The sequence below is a fragment of the Hemicordylus capensis genome, chromosome 1, assembly GCF_027244095.1.
Source record: "Hemicordylus capensis ecotype Gifberg chromosome 1, rHemCap1.1.pri, whole genome shotgun sequence".
In the NCBI taxonomy this organism is placed as follows: Eukaryota; Metazoa; Chordata; class Lepidosauria; order Squamata; family Cordylidae; genus Hemicordylus; species Hemicordylus capensis.
Genome location: NC_069657.1, coordinates 314,134,937 through 314,157,640, shown reverse-complemented (window position 1 = coordinate 314,157,640; position 22,704 = coordinate 314,134,937). Strand labels below are relative to the sequence as shown.

At 43.7% G+C, this 22,704-nt stretch overlaps 1 long non-coding RNA gene across 1 annotated transcript in view; it reads right to left on the bottom strand.

The window, feature by feature from the left end:
- Positions 1-22,704, bottom strand: part of LOC128348019 (uncharacterized) — a 65,722-nt gene that overhangs the window by 5,775 nt on the left and 37,243 nt on the right. The window contains exon 8 of the long non-coding RNA XR_008317883.1: positions 1,161-1,279. This is a non-coding gene — a long non-coding RNA (uncharacterized LOC128348019). The remainder of the gene's footprint in view (positions 1-1,160; positions 1,280-22,704) is intronic.

Genomic DNA, 22,704 nt, shown 5'->3' with positions numbered 1-22,704 from the left:
ATGAACCAGTTCAAAGAACAGATCAGCGCAATGTTTGTAAAGTGGAATCTGCTGAGGATCCCCCTTTACAAGCAAAGAGGGATTCCCAAAGGGCGGGGGGAGATGGTAACTTACCTTCCCACTGGCGGAGGGCATGGCGGGGCTCCTCCAAATCTGCCAAGGGCCTCCCCAGTAGCAGCCTGGGCAGCTGCTGCCAGGTTTGGTAACTTCAGAGCCTCCGCGCAGGTGCCGAGACCATTAGAATAGATCACCTGGTGCTCTTTCACAAGAGCAGCTCCTCCTCCTGGAACACCAGGTGCTCTTGTGCAAGAGCACCCAGTGTGCCAGGAGAACCCACTGCTCTTGTGCAAGAGTACCGGGTAATCTATTCTAATGGCCTTCACACCTGAGTGTAAAGAACCTGCTGCTCTCATGCAAGAGTACTGGGTAATCTATTCTAATGGCCTTCACACCTGCGTGTGAAGTGCATGCCTAGTGCATGCTCTGCAGTTACCGAACTGGGCCACAGCTGCTGGGGCTGCTATTGGGGAGGCTATTGGGGAATTTAGAGGAGCCCCGCCACTGCCTTCCCTGCTGCTGCCATCCTCACTGCTGCTGGGAAAGTTAGTTGCCCTCTTTTCCCCTCCCTGCCCTTTGGGAATCCCCCTTTGCTTGTAAAGGGGAATTGTCAGCGGATTCCCCTTTAAAAGAATTGCCCCAAACTAGTTCGGACCAGTTCTGTTCATACCAGGGCTGGGCCGGTTTGAACTTGGACTGGCTCCACCTTTGCAGGGGCCGGGGCCAATTTGAATTTTGGCCAGTTAGAGCGGGCCAGTTGGACTTGAACCAGAGTTCAAATCAAACCAGTTCACACACCCTATATGTGAGGCCAAAACTGGAGGCAAGATCAAAATTTTCTCTCCTGAGATCAGACTCCCTTCCATCTTGTCTCATAATATCATGCTTGAATGTCTCAAACTGTTGCATTTCTTTCCATCATCCAATACTGCAGAATCTCCTCAGATTTTGACTATTTGTTTTGGTCCACAATAATGAGAACATCCCTTTCTCACTTTATAAGGCAGCCGTACTGGAACAAAGTTCCCCACTTGAAATGTTCACTGTTTCTCATCCCATTTCTGATCCATATAAAACCTAATTTTTTGTTGTTTCTCCCTTACCTGATCATGAACCTCTGTATCCTCAGGGTGAGATGGCATGGAAAGGCCTATCAGCTGTTGCCATTGGGTAGGTTTGGTGTTAGATTTGCATCCTCTCAGCAGTTCAAATAGTATTTTTCCTGTAATAGAATGAGGAATAGTTCAATAAACAAATAGAGTTTCACAGATTGCCTCCTTCCAGGGTTGTTGTTGCCTAGTAGCCAGTTATAAACTTAATTTCACTAATCTGTTCATTCTTTCCAATAAGCCACTCCCTCAAGGATAGTACAAGGAAAGAGAATCCCATGGTTATGCAAGTATTGCTATATTTCAAAATGGTAAGTTGTGTCTCATTATCAGTCACTAGTTCTTTAGGAAGACCTTCTCTCTCAAAACTACAGCCATGGATGAAAATCCACTGCCATGCTGGAGTTCATATCGCTTAAATCTATGCAGATTCAAAGTGTAACATTTAATTTCTGTGCACGAACAATGGGAGAGACCCATTCTGATGAATCGACAGATTCTATGATGTCAGCATGCTGTAGTTTTGAATGCTCCTCTTTAAGTGTTTGGCACAATGCTATGGGTATGTTCCTCACTTTGTGTTGTACAGGTATTGCATTTGCGTTCATCTGAATTTTATGTTCGAAATGTATGGCAGTGCCAGGAATATCAGAAAAAATGTCTGAGAAATCACCAATCATATCAGCATATGGATGCTCCATCATCTGTAATATGGGCTCCGTGCTATTTGGGTCTAACACTATCTGTAGATCTTGCTGATGTTTCCAGCCCAATACTGAGACTCCTTTTTGTGACACATACACTCTCCCTTCTGCAGTATATCCTCTATATTCCAGGACAGTAGTGAAGTATCCATTTATGGCAATAGGGGAACCTCCATATCCCTGTGTGTGGATGTCTGAAGGCTTCAGGTGCAGATCTGAAGTAGTAAGGAGTTTCTTGTAAAGCAGATGAGAAATAACAGTGTACAGAGCAGCAGAAGCAGCCAGTATCCACACTCCATGACTATTAAGTTTAACTTGACAATCTGGAGAAGTCAGCTCTGATTCTGTCACACTTAAAACGCTGTCAGGAAGCAGATCATCTGCTTCATCCTAATATAGTGAGCCCTTTCTCACAATCCTATGAACAGACTTGAGGGCAGGTTGTGGGGAAGGCTGTGGCAGCTTGACTTCCCCACAGAAGACCCAGAATAGTTGCTGGATACACGGATCGCGTGCCCAGATGAGCCGCTGCTGCACCAGGCAGTGCAGAAATCCAGAGGCTGGGAAGTGTCATCCTGGCCCCCGGAAATCCCACAATGCACAACGCAAGTGTGCAGTGCATGGTGGGGATCCCCCAGTGAAAGCCAGGAGCCCAGTCCTTCATCAGCACTGGCTGGGATCAGACAGCACTGACACATAAGCACTTAGCCTGGGTTAAGGGCATGCTTGCGCCCTTAACCTCGGCTAACCAGCAGGCTACCTAGATGGGTTTGTCATCGAGGTGCTGCCAGGAGCTACGAACCTGGCAGTTCTCACAGGCAGCCAAGCCTGGGCTTAGCTCTCCTAGCCTGGTCTTGGCTGCTTGTGGGAACATCTGCAGTGAATCAGTAATGAAGTGGACAGCAGACTTGCAAACCTTAGCCAAATATCCTCTTTTCTTGCACCTTCCATGCAGGACAGTGAGCAAAACTGGCTTTGTGGGCAAAGTCTCCACATTGGTAGCAGTGGTAGCTCTTCCTTCCTTGTGATGCCACTGGGCACCCCATGAACAACAGAGTCCAGGACGTATAAGGAAGAAGTACCTTCAGGGGTTGTTCAGGTCAGGAAGCTGGAGAAACAATCAGCAGCAGCAATAGTAGAAAGCAGTGCAGGAATGTAGGCCCAGTAAATGCAATGAAATGAGGCTGCAGGAACATTCAGAAGCTTTGTGGCTCACACGCTTAGCTGGTTCAAAATCTCATTGCCCAATGAGATTCCCTCATACACACAAAGAAATCTTCTGTAGATTTAACTAAAGGTTTACTCCAGGCATAGCCTGTTTTAATGAGGCTTTAATGTAATCTACTTTATGCTGGTCAAAGATCGTACTAATGATTGGTTGTTTGTTTGTTTGTTTGATTGATTGATTGTTTGATTGACTAAAGGTTTATTCAGCAACAACTCCATTTTCTCCTTCCCCTTTCCCTCCCTTTCTGATTCCTCTCCCATACTTTCTACAGCATCCCCTCTCAGACAAATGTCCAAACAACTAAATACAAAAGATTACTGGATAGCATACAACACACATCTTTTTAAAAAGATCTAAACATTTCATGTCTTAATGACTCACCCACTGATGATGTAGGCCAATATCTTACAAGTACCTTAAACAATGCAAAAATTAGGGTTTATGCATTTAGTGAAGGTTGTGCTAAGTTTCCATTACTCATGCTGATGAATATTTGTTTTGGCCTAGTAATTTATATATTAGCATTTACATGGTGAAAACAATAAGGTTCACAGACAAGTAATTCACAAACAGTTCCTGATGAAATCTGGTCAGAGGAAAGGATGCAGCAGTCCCCTTTCTGTGTATGACAGACACAGGATACATGAAATCAGGTGAACTTTGCTGACTGTCTGAAATAGCATTTTGGCCTTTCTTAAAAGGCAGGCCAGACTGCCAATGGCCAAATTGTCGCCTTCATGGCCAATAGGAGTTTTGTTCATTCCACAGAGATATGACAGGAATCATGCCCAACATATAGCTGAGTTGAAACTTGAAATATGTGGTTCCAATTAAAAAATAAAAACTACTAAGAATCCAAAGAAAAGCTAAGTATGATGGAAGCTACATTGATTTTGCTATTATTTTGTATAAGCACATTCTGGCATGCGGCTCATGGTCAATTCACATGACTAAACGTGTGCTGTTTGTGTGGATTGATTGGTTCCAGGTGTTGTTTGGCAAATGTGAAAGTGGTTTATGGTTTATGTGGATTATGGTCTGGTGTAAATGTGACCTGAGTTATCAGTTATATGTGAGCTGCAGTATGAGCTACACATACTGTGGACACAGATGCAGTCCACATGCACCATCCAGCTTGCATGAACTGACCCTTAGTTTTGCCTGGACTTCGGCTGCTCACGGACTGTTGTGATGAGACAAAAGGAGAAGTTCAACCAGGCATAGCATTTCCCATCAGAATGACAGAAGAAGCTGTAGCTGGTAGGATGTTCTCTTTCATGTGACCTTTTAAGGTTAAAAAAAGTGTTTCTGGAACGGAAACTGGCAACCCTAAATGTTTGTGAGGAGGGAGAGAGAAATCTGCCCCTGTCCTTGTTCGACTAGGCAAGATAAACACAGAACCAGCCTGGAGCAGCATTAGAAAGGAGCAGTGATCTCCTAGGAGCAGCTTATCCATCTGAAGGGAGGCTCTTAAGACACTCGTGGGAGCTATAGTCTCAATATTAAGAGGAACCATTTCCAAAGCATAGTGTCAAATCTGAATGTTGAGTGGGTGAGTGTTTGTAATTCTCACAGGACAATAAGAGTAATTTGTAGTAGATCTGTTAGTGATTTGTGTGGTATACTTAGAAAGGATGGTATAAAAGGTAATGCTAAGGAGTTAATTCCTGTGGCTTTAGCAAATAACGGTTATCATTTACTAGGAAATGGGTGGTATGTTGGTTGTCAACTCTAATATCTTCATGCACCTCAGATTCTTATCCATACTTTTCCTATTATGTTCCACAACTAAGTTTTGCTAGATTTCAGTATCTGTTTCTCACACAAGATTAAAACTGCTTATAGAATATGAGGGAGGGAACTTATGTTCCCCAAATGCCTTTGGCAAAGTGTCAGAGGAAAAACCCAACATGTCAGAATCTGTGCTGAGAATACAGATTGGTTGTATGTTAGCCTGCCATCTGAGACGGAGACTGAAGACTGATTGGGTGTTATGTTTTGGGATGACAAGGGCTAAGAGATTTGAAGAAGGAAAGACAAGAATTTTATTCTGAAAGGGCTAAAAAAAAAACAACCAACTAAAAACTTGAAATCAAACTACAAAGCTATGCCTCATTCTTCCTAGAAGCCATTTTGTTTAAGGGGTTAGTACAATATGCTGTTTATTTTGTCATTTGCATATAATGTCAAACAGCTTCAACGTACAAACAGATTCTAATTCTTACTTTTTATAGAGACACTAAATGCTATACAGCTGGCATTTACAGAGCTGCTGAATGCTTTTCTGGCAATGTCAAAAACCACAGAGACAAAGAAACGTGACTTTGGGTTTCTGATAGTCATTATAAAATAGACACACATTTTGACTTTCTATTAAATCAACAGTTTAAAGAAGCAAATGACACTCCAGTTCTAATAGGCACGGAGCAGGAAGAACCTCAAGGAATGGGGTCATACCGGCTCATGGTGAGCAAGGCACTGTAATTCAATCTCATATTAATAGCGAAGGTTGCCAGACTTACATTGCATGGCAGATTAATTGATCAGCATAGGTGTGCATGAACACTCTCCACTAATCTGTTTTGTTTCATTCTCAGTGTTATCAGTTTCAGCTCAAAGCTTTGGTTCAAGGCAGTGGAGAATGAAGAAGAGGGAAGCATGTATCTGGTCCCCTGTTCAAATGTCACCTACAAGCATAAACAGCTGCAGCTCATGCTAGTGGGCACAGCATTACTACCACCTAGAGCAAGAGCAGTTAAACTATAGAACTGTAAAGCTGGGAATGACACTGACCATGTTTTGCCTAGGTTTAAAAATAAGTGTGCTATGGAGATACAACTCTGCTTTTCAGTTGCCTCCATCCTCCTCCTTCCCCATTAATTTCATTTATTTTCATTTGTTGTTATTAATCCTTCTGCTTTGAGATAATACTTTGGCTCATTTCCTTATCATTTTTAGGGAAATTGTAATTTCCTGAAGTCCTCTCAGTCACACAGTTTGAGTACCTAGGAACATTGGAGAAGCTGCTTTCTACTAAGTCAGACCATTGGCCATTGTCCTGTCCTATCTAGCAGTCCTTTGTGTTTAGATCAGGGCTGCTCAACTTCGGCCCTCCTGAAGATGTTGGCCTACAACAACTTTCATAATCCCTGGCTATTGGCTGCTGTTGCTGGGGATTATGGGAGCTGTAGTCTAAAAACAGCTTGGGGGCCAAAGTTGAGCAGGCCTGGTTTAGATAATTGGAAGTTTGTCTCAGTGGGAAACTTGTAGAGAGTGTAGGGGGGTGGGTGAAGTCAGAAACAAAAGGGAGGGAATGGAGGAGGAGAAAATGGAGTTGTTTCTGAATAAAGCTTAGTTAAACAAACATTGGGTTGCTTTGTATTTATGAAGGAAGCAACTATAAAACATTTGGCAATGAGATTTTGAACCAGCTAAGCGTGTGAGCCTACAAAGCTTGTGCAGGTTCCTGCATCTTCATTTCATTGCATTACTGGGCCAACATTCCTGAGCTGCTGTATTCTGCTATGACTGCTGCTGATTCCTGACCTGCACAACCCCTGAAGGTGCTTTTCCCTTCTCAATCCTGGACTCTGTTATTCACTGCTCACTGCAGCATGGCTCAGATCCCACCACCACCTTTTTTTTTTGTCCACCCCAAGAGTACCTGCTCTTCCCTGGAAACAATAGAGGTCCTATTTCTGCAATTACCTCCTCACCATACAGAGCTCTGATTTTACTCCAGCAAAGCAGAAGGCTATATTGATTCACTGCCTGGGCCCTGAAGGCCAAAGAATATATACTCATTTGCCCTTTCCTACCAACTTGGAAGGAGATGCCAATTCTTATGAAGCTGCTCTTCAGGCCTTAGATGATCATTTCAACCCTACTTTGAATGTGATTGCTGAACATTACAAGTTCTATTCTAGATCCCAACTTCCTGGTGAATCCATCCATCAGTATATCACAGCATTATATGCCTTTGAGTTTGCCAACTTTCTTGATGAAATGATCAGGGATCCGATTGTTGTGAAAACAAACTGTTCCAAACTGTGTGAAAAACTGCTACGTTAAATGTAACGACCATGAAGTGTGAATGCTGGCTGTTTCTGGATCTCCATACACTATCATTTCCCATCTATTTTACAAGAAACTTTACTACATCAGGTCTGATGATATTCCTGGCACTGCCATACATTTCAAGCATAAAATTCAGATGAAGGCAAATGCAATACTTGTACAACACAAAGTGAGGAACGTACCCATAGCATTGTGCCAAACACTTAAAGAGGAGCATTCAAGACTACAGCATGCTGATATCACAGAACCAGTTGATTCATCAGAATGGATTATATTTTAGTATATGGCAAAAACAATAAAGAGCATGATGCTAAACTGACAGAATTCTTAAGAAAACTCTGACAATACGGACTTACTATCTCTGCAGAGAAATATCAGTTTTGCACACACTCAATGATGTAATTGGGACACACAGTATCTCAGAATGGTGTACATCCCCAAACAGGTGGTGACAGCTATTCAGAAAGCACCAGAGCCACACAACAAGGATGCACTTCAATCATTTTTAGGACCCTGTGAGTATTACACTAAATTTGTTAGACAATTTGCCTCTAAAGTTGTTCCATTTTGTCTTGTTTTTAAAAAGAATGTAGCATTTAACTCAGATGCATCCTGCAAGGCTAAGTTTCAGACTTTAAAACTGGCCATTCCTGAAAGCCCTGCTCTAGCTTCTTTTGACACCAACACGCACACTATTGTAGCCATTGATGCTACTAAATATGGTTTGCATGCTGTCTTGATCCAACAAAAAGGGGACAGAGAAGTTACAGTTGCCTTTGCTTCCAGATTGCTTACTGCATCAGAGAAGATGCATTCTGTCATTGAAAAAGAAGCTCTAGCATATTTCTGAGCATAGAGGCAAAATATTTTTGTTGTTGCAGCCAGGCAGCTATAACACTTGATTTGATTGTATGGGCATTGTTTTCATTTGAAGTAAACTGTAATCATGTGACTGCAATGCAGTCTTTCATTTTGAAAAGTGTCCATGAAAATCTTTCATTCCCTCCACCATTGGCTCCTAGTTTATAACAGGGTTTGGGATATTCTTCTTACTACCGGTAGTTCTAAATTGGCTATTAAATTCAAGCCAGTTTGTTGCTACAGTGTTATACCAGGGGAGTATATGCACTGTGCTCCCCTCCTCCGCAAAAAACCCCTAAAAATATCTGCCCTGGAATTCTGTGATTTGCCTAAATTAAGCAAATTAAGCATTGTGTCTGTTTTCCATTTTATTTTATTTTTTGTTTTGCTGCTTCTAGTAATAGGAAGAGACAGGAAGATACATGGGGTGGGCACTAAAGCCCCAGGCCCATGGCCAAATTTTGTGTGTGTGTGTGTGTGTGTGTGTGTATGCATGTACACAGACATCCCTGTAGTTTGCTGCAATGGGGGCTAGAAACTTGCTTTTAAAAGTGAAAACAGATTTTCAAGATGATGAATTCCACACCCACTAGCAAATTCAGCACTAAATCATGGTATATGCACAGCCTGGATATTACTGTTCCTAGAGACTCCTTTGAGGCGGCTCATATTTTGCTTGATCCCCCCGCCCCTCCATCTTGCATGTCTTTTTGCCACCATTAACCAAACTGGACTTAATTCCTACCAGCAGCTGTTGAAATGATTACTATATCACTTTTTTTTTGTTCCTTTAAGTTTATTTGACCTTGTAAAAGCCTGAATCATGTCTGTCTGGTAAAATTCTCATTTAGTTTTAATATATAATGGACAGTATTGTAGAGGCAATGCACAGAAAGAGGTTTGTACATTCCAGATAATTTTTTCCCAAGTTCTCAAGAGCTCATGCTTTGAACAACAATTTATATGCATGTTGAATACAATTGGTACCATGCAAAATTTTTGTGAGGTTCAAGTTTCTCTGTGAAAGTTGCCACCCTCAGCTATTTCAAACTCCATGTCATAAGCTCCACCCTGGTTGCATATGAATGGGAGACTAGACACTGCAAGATATTCCCCTCAGGGGATGGAGCCGCTCTGGGAAGAGCAGAAGGTTCCAAGTTCCCTTCCTGGCTTCTCCAAGATAGGGCTGAGAGAGATTCCTGCCTGCAGCCTTGGAGAAGCTGCTGCCAGTCTGTGAAGCTAGATAGATACTGAGCTAGATAGACCAATGGTCAGACTCTGTACATGGCAGCTTCCTATGTTCCTATGTACACACTGGCCGAGTTCATACAAAATAGGAAACCAGAGATCCCTTCACCTCCAGTTTCCTAACCCCAAACGACCAAACTCAGGGAAATGGACTTTGCAGTGGGGTGGCGAGGAAGTGATCTGTGGTTTCCCTTGCCAAACTCCACTCTGAATATTCAGTCAGATGGAGTTTAGCATCCACAAACTACATTTCTGCGGTGCCAGCACTATGTTCCAATGCTGACACTGCAGTTTGGGCCCAGTGGGTCCAGAGCGGAGGGAGGAACCTCCTCCCTGACTCTGGCCCAATCCATTCTGTCCTTGTGTTAAGAAGGAAGTCCACACAGTCAGCTCCCCTACCTTGACCGACTACAATGAGGCCCATCTCCCCAACATCCAAACATGGATGGGAGACAGGAGAGGTATGGTACCGCGGCGGGCCCATTGGACCCATGGCTCCATGCTACATCTGAACCCGGCCTTTATGTTGAATGTATAGCCTGACATCCAGAATTAGAGTAACTCCTGTGGTGTCACTGAGCAACTTAGTCTAGATTTCAGCCATAGTTTACACCTTGCACACTACTTATTTATATATTCTAATGGAAATAACAACTGCAGGAGATCACCATCCTGTTCAGGACTGTCGCATGGGGGCGGGCAGTGGCAGTGGGCTATTTTCCTAACCCAGAGGCCTCACCCCACCCAGCTCCTATTTCCCTCTGATAGGAAACTCCCTTTGGCACTAATGGGAGCTTCCCTCCTGGCCTGGGGGAAACAGCAGCCATGGAGGCCTCCAATCCAGAGTGGGACTGTGGTGGGGACAAATGGTTAAATACCTTGTATTCCCACCCCCTCCACCCATCCAAGTCTCAGTAGCCTGATTGGGACCTCTGCTGCTGCTATTTCTGTTAGAAAAACAAGAACGCGAGAGCCAAACTACACATAGGACATATTACTAATTTATAGTTTGTAGAAGTTGCATTGTATAGTTTGTCTAAGTTTGCAGAAGCACTAGAACATTGACAATAGACTATGTGATGTGAACTCTATCGTCTCAGTGGAGAAGCTCAGGCACATTAAAGTCGTTCTCACGACTGGGGGTAGGACTGGGCTAGGCAGTAGTGTTGGGAAGGCATATGCGGCCAGTGTCTGGGCCACACGCACACCCCACACATGGTGGTGCTCTCCCCCTGTGGTGCCCCCCCACTGCGCCCCTCCTCTTTGCATCATGGGTGCAAGGCGCCCCTTCTCTCCCTGATGTGCGTGGCGGCAGCAGCAGTGGCGGCTAAGTGGTGGACTGCTTCCTCAGGGAGGCCACTGTGACCACCAACAGGAAGAAAAGGACTCCGGGGGGGCCACCATCAGGTGTTCATCATGGCAAACGCAGTGGCCCCGATGGCAGCTGCACACAGGTTCTTGCAACCCATGTGCACAATTACAGCTCTGCCCCTGGGGCTAGCTCAGGTAGGGCTGGTTGTGTGAAGCACTGGGATTACTCCCAATCCCACTGCTCCTAGCCCTGGTTTGGAACAAGGGCTTAAGGTGAAGTAGGAGGACAAGCGTGCACCTCCTATCTTGTACCCCAGTCATTTGAGTGCTTGGCTGCTGGCAGCTGCTCCCAGACTGGCAGCAGCCATCTTGGCTATAGAGCACAGGAAGGAGCAGCCCAGCAACAGGGAGCTTTCCCAACATGCCACACTGCTCATGTGGTGCATTATGGGATATCTGGGGATCCAGCTTCCTTCCCTGCACCTCCTGCTCAATGCGCCGCTCGCCGCATGTGGGTGGTGGAGCCCTGTTTCGTCTCTGGTCCAGTGTTCAATCTAAGGCATTCCCAAATGTAGTTGACTACAACTCCCAGAATCCCCAGCTGCAATGGCTTTTGCTTGGGGAGGTATGGTAATTGTAGTCAACAACATCTGGGAATACCTGTTAGAGGGGACACTGCTCTGGTCATGTGGGGGATGGCGGGTAGGCTCCTGCTTTCCCACCAGCCTCCTCCTTGTGGTCATGTGGACAGCTTTCTCATATAGCAAATTGGCTAAAGTGTGAATAAGCCTTAATTAAGCCATTTTTGGAAGGGCGGTATATAAATTAAGTAAATAAATAATTAACTTAAATAATAAAAATTTGCCTATGGATTAGAACAGGCCATGCTGTGATGGTGACAAAACCAAGTAAAATGTGTGTTCTTCCAATACTTCCTTTCCTTCCAACAACTGCAACACTGATGAATGAATCAAAAGGGGAAACGGGAGAAAAGCTGCCTGATCACTTCTTAGTGTTTCCTTGGGAACTGTCAGCTACAAATATTAGCAGTCCACAGCAGAAATGATGTATTATTCCTTTGCAATGAGAAGCATATTTGCCAGTGAGTGTTTGGCAACAATGCCTGTGGGAGACTCAGAACAGAAGCAAGATTTTGGTAAGGTAAATAGGGAGTGAAAGTGAACCATAAAGACCTGCCCATGATTTAACACAGAAGGACTAAGGGCATTTTAAAACACATATTTTAATCCATAAAATTAATTTTATTTTAAAACACAACGAGCAGGTTCCAGACTAAGTTAGTCATGATTAAGTCCCATTGAAATTAATGGGTCTTAAATTAATTTAACCCATCTCACTTACTTTAGTGGTGATTAGGCATGACTGGATTAGTCTGGATCCTACCCCACATTTTTTTAAAAAGTTCCAGTTGGGAAGGGTTTAATGGAAATAGTAACCAAATACTTTTTCTAATGGCAGGATGCAATCTTTTCTTGCACAGGCCTCCACATATGGAGAGTTCCCCTGAGACCGTAACAGAGCCCTGATCGCCTTTCCCTCCTAGCATAGGCACATACCCTGATCTGTTATCAGCCTGCCACTACAAGTAAGTCACCTTTGTGTTTTTATTCTGTGTTTTTAAAAACTTTATATTGTATTTATGACATTGTATTATATTTTATTGTATAATGAGTGTTGTTAATCTCTTTGAGTGCATTTTATGGAGCAAGCAGTATGTAAAACGTTATTATGAGGCTATTCACACGATGAGACGAAATCAGGCTAGCGATTTCGTCCCATCATGTGAATCACCGGGCCCGATGGTTCCTGAGCGGGTAACCCACTCAAGTAACTCGCCCCTTAAACCGGGTTTGCGAAGCGAGCATTCTGCAAACGTGGTTTCTTTTTATCGTGAGTAGCCGCGGCTACTCACGAGAAGACCCCCGACCGGGAGGCTTAAAAGCAACTTCGCAGCTCGGGGGTGTCTCCAGTATGCCCTGCCATGGCCCCCAAACTCTCCAGCCCTGGCTGGCTCTGTTACGGAGCCAGCAGTCATGTGGGTGGCTGCTGCGGCCGCCCAGAGCAGACTGGCTGGTCGTCTGCGGGGAGAGCAGACTCACCCTCTCCCCACTTTCCCCACTCACCCTCCACAGGCGGGTCTCTTTGATCGTGAGACCCACCTCTACGTTTATTCATTCTATATAAATCACTTTGAGAACTTATGTTGAAAAGTGGTATATAAATATTTGTAGTGTGTAGTGTAAATAGCAATATCAGCAGCAGCAGCAACACTCTCCCATGTTTCATGGGATCTCTGTCATTAGGGCAACCTGCTTCTTTTCTATTTCAGAAAGTACTGTGTGTGTGTGTGTGTGTGTGTGTGTGTGTGTGTGTGTGTGTGTAGGAGGTCTGATTTGGATCAGGGATATAGTGGGGTGGGGGGAGTTATAACCCTTTGTCCCGGTGCTGTGGATATGATCCAGACTGCCCACTCCAAATTTGCAACTAGTTGTGGAGAAGAAAATTGTGCTGTGAGCACAATTCATAGTCATCTTTTTCCCCTGTGTGGCTAGTAACAGTTTCATGAGGGGAGATTATTTGAATTGGGCAGTCAGCATGCAGGATTAGAGACGGGTTAGCCCCCTTCCTGCACTATGGCTCCAATCCAAATTGGAGCTTCCATGCCTGCTTTATAAGGCAGCAGAAAATGTGGAGTGTTCTCTTCATGGAACTCTTATGGAACATCTTGTTGCGTATTGTGGGAAATGTTGAAGACAATGATGCTTTAAGACAGGGCCTCAGCCTCCGTAGTAGTTGTTAATGGAGGGTGGAGATAAAGTTTGCTGCTAGACAGCAGGTGGCTCTGGTGCTAGATTCAGATAAATTCAGTTATTCTACATGCTTGTCCAAGGATTATTAATAAATATTTGTTCAATAATCCTGCAACATCCTGCAATCTTGTATGCTGACAACACTATATTTCTTGGCAACGAGGGTGGGATTTCTGCTGCCACTGGGCATTTTGTGAGTTGTTACAGAAACCCAGAGACTAGCCCTCATCTCCTCTCCTCACTTCTGCTATAGTGTGTGTAAAATGACTGCATTAGGCCATATTGAAGAGTTTGACGTGAGCCAGCCAGCTTCATAGGACTTATATGCAAAGAGGCTTTTATTACCTGGAAGCTAATAAAATAGGAAACGCAGAATAGAAATGTGCAATTCTATCGACTGTTTGTGGGGCCAAAACATTCACCATTGTTCACTTACTGAACCTGCTGTACCAAGCACCAAATTATATGCCGAACTTGTTGCCCTGCTGAAGGCACATTTTGCCCATGGCCATCAGTTACCTTGCAGAGGTTCAAATGCTTTAAGTAAGACCAAAAAGACACAGCAGGTTATTTGGCTGAACTCTGGCACCTCTCTCTCCATCCATCTTCCCACTAAGTGAGTCAGACCCTTCGAATAAACTTTAGTTTGCAATTTACGTAGAAGGTCATTTTTGTCCTTAACTACTAAGGGCTCTGATCCTGCAATATGCAGAAATGAATGAATAAAAGAAAATGCATAAAGGAAAAATAAAGAATGAATAAAGGAAAGAAAGAGAGGGGTGGGGTGGGGTGAAGGGAGGTATCTGGGGTGAGGGGGCTCTGGTGGAGGGTGAGGGGACCAATCAAGTACTAGCTCACAGATGCTTAATTCAACAGAAATCATTGGGGCTTACTTACAAGTAGATGCCAGGCAGAGAACTTGGAACCTTCTGCATGCAGATGCTTTTCCAAGAGCGACCCCATCCTAAGAGGAATATCTTATAGTACTCACACATGTACCCTCCAATTCAAATGCAAGCCAGGGCAGACCCTGCTTAGCAAAGGGGACAATTCATGCTTGCTACCACAAGCCCAGCTTTCCACCCTTGGGTCATGTCAGGTGCCAACTGAAAAGACAGACTTCATCAACCCATGGGTCAGCTTTAAGTAGGTCTCTCATGTGTAAGATCACTAGCTACAGTATCAGCAAATCAAGAGCCTAAAAACTATGTGTATAAAAAAGACTGTGACGAGGGAGACAGAACAGCAATAAAATACTAGCACGCAGATGCTCTGCGCAGGTTCAGCTAGTTAATAAATATTTGTTCAGTAATCCTGCAGTATCCTGCTATCTTGTGTGTGCTGACAAGACTATACATCTATTTGTTTATATGTCTTTTTAAACTTGTGCAGTGGCCAGAGCCTTTGGATGGGGCAGTCTATAAATGAAATAAGTAAGTAAGTTCTATGGAGCATCTCTAATGCTAGCCTGCATCTAGAGGCAGGTCTGGTGAATGTGGAGGCCAGAGTTTGGATGGCCATATTCAACTACGGGTTAAGATTATTGCTCTTCCCCTGGGTCTAGCCCCCCACTAACACTACAGAACAATTATCAGTCCACTTGGAAATGAACACTTCTGACAAAAAATGTCATCCCTGGGGCTCTCCCCTCCCGTCTTACTTCCCATGGACTTCGCACCAAACAACGCATAATGGACATAAAGCACCAAAATGATTTAGGTAGGGTCCTGAACTTCCTCATCAATGAAAGACTAAAATATGCGGAATCGCCTGCTGTTTAACACAGAAGGGCCTCCACACAAGCCCATTGTGGTGCCCTTCCTTCATCTGTGCTTGAAGGCAGATATGGGAAGACCCCCTTCTCGGAATGCCTGTGCCCCTGTGATTCTGGGAAAGTTGAGAGAACAAAGCATGTCCTCCTTCATTGCCCGTTCTCTAGAGACATTCGTATCACCCTCATTCTCCCATTATTAATGGAGTCCCCAGGTCGCTCAAGCCAATTCTAGGTCTCTCTACTGCTTTCTGGCTCTAACCCTGTTATAACTGCCCAGAGACATAAGTTTTGGTTGCTATAAAAATATGATTGATTGATTGATTGATTGATTGATAGATAAATAAATAAATAAATAAATAAATAAATAAAATAAACAACACATAACGTTGCCAAGTTTTGTGTGGTAGCGTGTAAAATTTGTTGCATCCTAACAGAGAGCAGCAAGAACTAAACACAGCGCATGTTCACACAATTTAAAACCCCATAGTATTCTATAGTTTTATAATTTTTACCGACTCAGTAAAATTTTAAGATTTTAACCACATAAAGCTTTTCTATAGTCTTACCCATTAAACATCGATTTAACCCATTTTAGCTGTAGTTAAGATACACTGTATACAACACTATAACAGTGTTGTTATTTTTATCTTCTCTATTGTCACAGTTCCGAACATAGTCTGTTTTAATGCTGCCTTAATGTTGTTTTAATGTAATCTACTTTATACTGGTCAAAGATAATAAAGATTGATTGACTGATCAACTGTTGGAACTCCAGCTCCAGATGGCATTGACCTTTTGCACCAGTAACCCTAATGGCCATTAGGGGCATTGGGAGTAAAGATGGACAGTTAGGGAAGAGAGTCTCACGATCAGCTAAAAGCAGGCTAAGGGAGCCTAGCCCACTTTTTGTTGATCATCTGCTGCCACGGGAGCCACATGGCTCCCGGCAGCAAACTCTCCTAATTCCCTCTCCCCTTAGCCGAGGTTAGCGGAGCAAGTGCTCCGCTAACCCCGTCTTTTTAATTGTGTATTGCTGCGGCATGACTCCGCACCGTGGCAACACAGAAAGAGACCCCCGGCAGGAGGCTGAAACAAGCCTCCTGACCCTGGGGGTCTCTCCAGGATGCCCCGCACACTTGCGTGGGGCATCCTGGAACTTCCGCGGGCCACGCAGCCCCCAATCCCCACAGCCCCCACCAGCTCCGTGACAGAGCCGGCAGTCATCTGAGCAGCCGATCCGGCCACCCTGGGCTGTCTGGGGATCGCCTGTGGGGAGAGTGGACTAAGCCCGCTCTCCCTGCAAACCCTCTGAAGGCAGGTCTCACCGATCGTGAGACTCGCCTCACGGTCTCCTTCTCTTTCCTGTTTATCTCTATGTATAGAATGTACTCAGGAACTTCCTGGGAGTGACTTCCTTTTTCTTCCTCCCAGAGTGCTTCTAGCTCTCTCTCTCTGAGCACCATGCTTCTATAGGTCTTTCTATGACCAACATGTAGCCAGAAGTTAGATATAGGTCTTTTCCTATCATCATGTACTTCTGAATAAAGTAGGTTAGTTTAACCTTACATGAGTCTCCATGATTATCATTTATAAGCTGTTTCCCCTGAGACCCTGTTAATTTCTGCGGTAATGGGAGTGAGTTAGCTCCTGAAATACTCTGCTATATAAGTAATTACCCCCAATATAAACTAAGATTGGTTGTGACATCTGAACCAACCAATCTCAGTTTATTCTAGCCTACTCACCTGAAATAAACAGCAAAGTCTGAACCCAAACTTGGAGGTGAGTTACAGATCACAGTTTATTTCAAGTAAATAGATTAGAATAAACTGAGATCGGCCGATTCAGACATCATGACAAATATAAGCTTATTCTAACTCTTAATTGGAAGTGGACACTTGTGCAGGCATGGAAGGGGAGAAGCATATGCTCCCAAGCCTTGGGGACATCATGTGTGACCAACTTAACCATGATTTTGCATTGCACCTGAGCCAGCAAAGTGTCTTATCAACAGCAGGGCAAATCAGATTATGTTCTTTGATCTAGGTACATGCTTCTGGGTTCTTCTGGGTTAGGCATGCTCACTGGTCTGAGCAGCTTGGGGACTCTTCTCCTGATCACATTGCTCCTGTTGGCCTTGCAGCTTTTTCCCTTTTGGATCTCTTCATATTTACCTTACTTCGCATTTAGTTGCACTGTCCCCAACTTGACTAGAAGCAGATTTTTGTATGCAACTGACCTTTCTAGTGACAGAATATTATTGTAATATCCCACTCGCCAACATTTCAGTGTTTATTTGTTTAATTGTCTTAAAGGCCTGGGCTTGTCTCTGAACTAACGTTCCAACACAGCATTCGCTTTTCAGTATGATGATCTTAACCTCATGTATATATTAAACATTATGGAAAACAAACCTTTAGTTGGAGACTGCTCTCCTATCAAGGGTGGAAAGGCAGATGTTTAAATGGGCCAAGCTGGGCTAGTGAAAAAATACAAGAAAACTCCACTCACAGGGAATTTTCACTCTTCCTCCCCAAATGGAATAAAGTTATGAGCTAAGATTGAAAATGAGTTCATTTCCAGCATCTGGGAAATTATAGAATTTAATATTCCCCAGACAGATAAAAGGGATAAGGGAAAATATGTTTTCCTGATGTTTCCAAATAGGTCAGAAAGATCCAGAAATATGTGGCCTGTCTTTCAGTAAAAAGTTTAAAAAAAAAAAAGTCTCCTTGAGACGTTATTTTATTTTATTTTTGCTTTCATGGTTTAGACTTTACAAGTCAGAGAAACAATAGCTTGGATTTTTTTATGTCAGCTGTCAACAATTTAGAGACACTTCAGAAAAGAATTGACATTCTGGTCTGATCTTTCTCTTTTCTAGTCCCAGTGGGCAAACTCTTGCTCACACTGCTCTGGTTAGAGCATACTATATGCTGGCAGATGGGAGAGAACTTTTCCAGCTTTGTCCCATTTTCTAGGCAACTCCCATCCCACTCAGTACAGGTTTCAACCTGATTCTGTGGTTAGGTCCAAGAAAGGATGCAGGTCCCATACTGTTAATAAATCTTTCTATCTATCTATTCGATTTCTATACCACCCTTCCAAAAATGGCTCAGGGCGGTTTACACAGAGGAATGATAAATAAATAAGATGGATCCCTGTCCCCAAAGGGCTCACAATCTAAAAAGAAACATCAGATAGACACCAGCAACAGTCACTGGAGGGATGCTGTGCTGGGCGTGGACAGGGCCAGTTACTCTCCCCCTGCTAAATAAAAGAGAATCACCATGTTAAAAGGTGCCTCTCTGCCAAGTTAGCGGGGGGGGGGGGGGCTTCAGCATTTTTTCTTATTCCTGCAACTCTTTGACATGACAAGCTGCACCTGCTGAAAGCTTCACTTCTACTAGGGATGAGCACATATCGATTTTTGTGATTCAATTTGAATCAAATCAGCCCAAAATGAGCTCAAATCAGCTGCCATCGAATCTGAGTCGATCCAATTCTAATTCAGTTTGATTCTGTTTGAATCTAAATAGAATTGGCCAAATTTTAAAGGACTAGGTGCACCAAAGTGGGTTGGGTGCCAACCCACAGAGCAATTGGCTACTTGGTTGATTTTTGGTAAATTTTAAAAATACTATGAGGCAGACCTACTTTTACAAGGGAGACCTGATTGACCTATTTGGTTCAATGGGTAGACCAGCTCTCCAGCAAACCCAATGGATATTAACCATTGGGTTTGCTGGAAAGCTGATCTCATCTGTAGATTTCATTTACACATGAAATCTACAGCATTAAGAGAAGTGTTTACCTATTGTGACCTTAGAATTAAAATTAAATTAAATTTGCCTACTTTTAAAAAAATCTGATTTTATTATTTTTTTTAAATCACAAAACAGAACCTATGTCCAAAATATCATCATGGATATAAATAATAATTTATCTTTATATCCTGAGAAGATCTGGGGCGGGAAGCACATATGCTTCCTCCTGGCCCTCCTCAGACCCAGACCAGGGGCTCACACTCCCAGGGGGCATTGGGAAGGAGGGGGGGATGAGTCTGGCTAGACTGACAGCTGGCTCTGTCTGCACTTCCTCCATAGCTGGCATGGGAAGAGCTTCTTCCCTGGCGGGGGGGCTCCTCCCCCCCAACTCCTGCCAGGCCATAGACTACGGCACAGGCCCAAGCTCACCCAAAAAAGGAGAGCCTGCACATGACCAAGGGAGCAGGGGCAGGGGTGACCGGGGGAGTAAGCTCCTGTCACCACACCCCACTGCAACCAGCATCACCCCTCCCTCTCCCCACCACTCTACCTCTACCCTTGATTCTAACCCTCCCAGACATCTCTTTTCAGGGTTCCCCCCCCCTAATTAAGCCTTAACTAATGAGGGGGAGAGGGGTGAATGTCTCAGGGGAGGGGGGAGTTGGGTGTTTAGAAGCAGGACACACTTAATCAGTGTGTGTCGTGCACTGTGGGGTGGGTACACATGAGCTGCAAGATTTTTAAAGACAAAAAATGAATGGGGTCTGGTTTGGCGGGGGGCGGTTGCTTTTTAAAAGCAATAAACAGTCGGGCGAGGGTAAGGTGCGGATGGGGACTTACCAAAACTCTAATTGGGAATCCCTCTCAGAAAACCCCCATTGAAAATATATTTTAAAAATAACCTAGACAGCTTTTTAAGTCTAGGAATAAGTGTGTGTCTTTGTGTGTATGTGTGTAAAAGGGTACTCACCCTCCAAAGTCTTCTCCCATGGTGTGAAGTCTCAGTCCTTTCCTCGCTTCCACTGGAGTTTCCAAGAACTGCTGCCTGCCAAGCAGCCCACTGGAACCTCTCGACAGCTGGGAGGCGGGCAGCTGGGCACCCGGGCACCCAAACAACGATTAAAAATTTGAAAAGCTGGAGCCAGGAAGCCAGCCAGCCAGCCGACAATAAAATAAAATAAAATATTTTATTTATTTTTTTTAAAGAAAGGAAGGGGGTGAGATGGCCACACAGGCTCCTTCACTCCTCCAGCTGCTACCCAGAGCAGGCCAGCAGGCCAGGCAGCGCTGCAGTGATTTTTAACTCAGCTCTGAGAAAAATTTAAAAACAAACAAACAAGTAGAAGAATCTTCTTCAGGCAGAGGCTCCTCCAGCAGGCAGAATCCAGCACAGATTGAAGAATCTCAGCAGCAGTCTCTTCCTCCACGAAGAATCCACTCCACAGCAGCAGCAGCTGCCAGCTACAGTAGTTTCTCTTCTCGTCCACGAGGGCAGCAGAAGCAATAGCTGCCTCAAGGACTCTGTGTCCCCTTAAATACATTTTGAAATTCCTTCAAAATAAATTTTGACACTCCCTTTGAAACAAGGGGAAGACTTTCATCTTCCCCTTGTTCCTCCTCCTGGAAACACTGGACTTGAACAATAAAAAGCCAACAAAGAAGCAAGGGAGATTGCCAGCCAATCAGAAATTATTTCAAGGAACTAACCAGAAAAGCTCAGAGGACTGGCATTGCCAAGACAAAATGGCAATTCAAATCGCTGAATCGATTCAAGCTGTATCTGGGCTGATTTTATTCAGCCTCGAATCTGGGCAATACCCTCAAGGGTGCTTCAATTCAAGGTTGAAACGCTTGAATCGGCCAGATTTGAGTTCAATTGATTATGCCATGAATTGATTTGCACATCCCCACAGCTATGATACAAAAAACCTGCCTTTGCTTGCTTCTGGTCACCTTCTTGTCCTTCCTGTGGATTGAAAGATTCATAGCAAACAACATAAAAATGCTTCCTCCCAGTCAGGACAGTGGAGTAATGTAACTGCCCCTGCAAGCACATTTAGTTGATTCATTCTAATCTGCAGGGCATTCCATATTTGAAAACAGAGAAAGGATGTGACCTTATGGAATTTTGCAAGCATCATACAGAAGACACACACGGGGCTGCTTAATCTGTTTCAGTTTTTGGAGTACACCTAGGACATTTTAAAATGTACATTGAGTGGTGTGCAGAAATCCCCTGAGACATTGCACTTGGCTTTCCTTGACAATCCTCAATTTTTCTTCTTGGGAGGAACCCAGAAATACATTTGGTGTGAAATGTTGCTGTCAACTCTAATAAAATATCAAGTAGGGATGTGACAAATAGATGTTTGCAAGCATGGGTTTGCATACAGGTTCATCCTTCTGGGCTCTTTGTTGAGTGTACACTTGGGTGACAAACCCAAATTTACTGCTGTGTGATGTGTGCAATGGTTCAAGGCAAGCAAACAGAGCCTTGTCAAGAGCAAGCAATCTCCTTGACTTATAGCACTCTGTGCGACATTTAGCTCATGCTACACAGTCATCTGCATTGTTCTAGTTCCACCCCCTTAAAAATGAAATTTGAGAGTCCCTTCAAAGTGTGCAAAAACCCTTAATTTAAAATGTGAAATTCATGAGAACTGTCAGTTTTGGATAATCTCTTGGTGAGACTTTTTAGTCAGGAGCAGTAAGGACTAGATTGCCATCTACCGAGCATCCAAAAGTAAAGACATGACACAACCCAATATGTTTCTCCATATTTCGGCAGCATAATGAATTTTAACAAGTAATTAAAATACAATGACACTCCACTGTGAATTTGCTTCTGAAGGATTCATAGATGCACATGGAAGGACAACAAAGCAAAGGAGATTTAGTCTTCATAATAAGTGTTGAGCCAAAGGTCTACCTGAAAGTAAATCTATGAAACAAAATGCTACTGTGTTGTTGGCCCTCTGATTTCCACCTGAATATCTTTGCTGAAATATGTGGTAGTACTTCAAAAACATATTCTAACATGTGTCTATGGTAATGTGGCATACTCAAATAAAAAGCACAGTATGCCCCAATTGTTCTATAAACGTTTTGCCTGTTCAATCTGGAACCTGTTAAAAAATATTTTAGAAATAATTGAAACATTTCACACATGCAGAATTGATGCTGGGTATTTTTAGATTTAAACCATGTGCACCCTCCACCCCATTTGTTGAACGGATAATGTTAAAAGAGATCTCTGACTTGCTGACATTCCTTTGGACTGGAGGATACCTGCTTCAATATAAATAACCAGTTCTGCATTTATCAACAAAGGAAGCAAAGTGCAAAGTTTCTGGCATTGACAAATAGGATTAAGGGCCACTACCACCCTGCAACTGGCAGCCTGGAGCACTTTAAGAACTCTGCTTTATAGATATATATCCATATCTCTCCAGTCTCCATCCTCCCATGGTTGACTAAAATGATTGAGAGGGTGGTGGCTGACCACCTCCAAGTGGTCTTGGAGGAAACTGATGATCAAGACCCATTAGAAATGGGCTTTAGAGTGGGCTATGGGGTTGAGATGGCCTTTGTCAGCCTGATAGATGACCTTTGCCAGGGAATTGACAGAGGAAGTGTGACTCTGTTGGTTCTTTTGGCTCTCTCAGAGGCTTTTGATACCATTGACCATGGTATCCTTCTGGATTGCCTGAGTGAGCTGGGGATAGGAGGCACTGTTT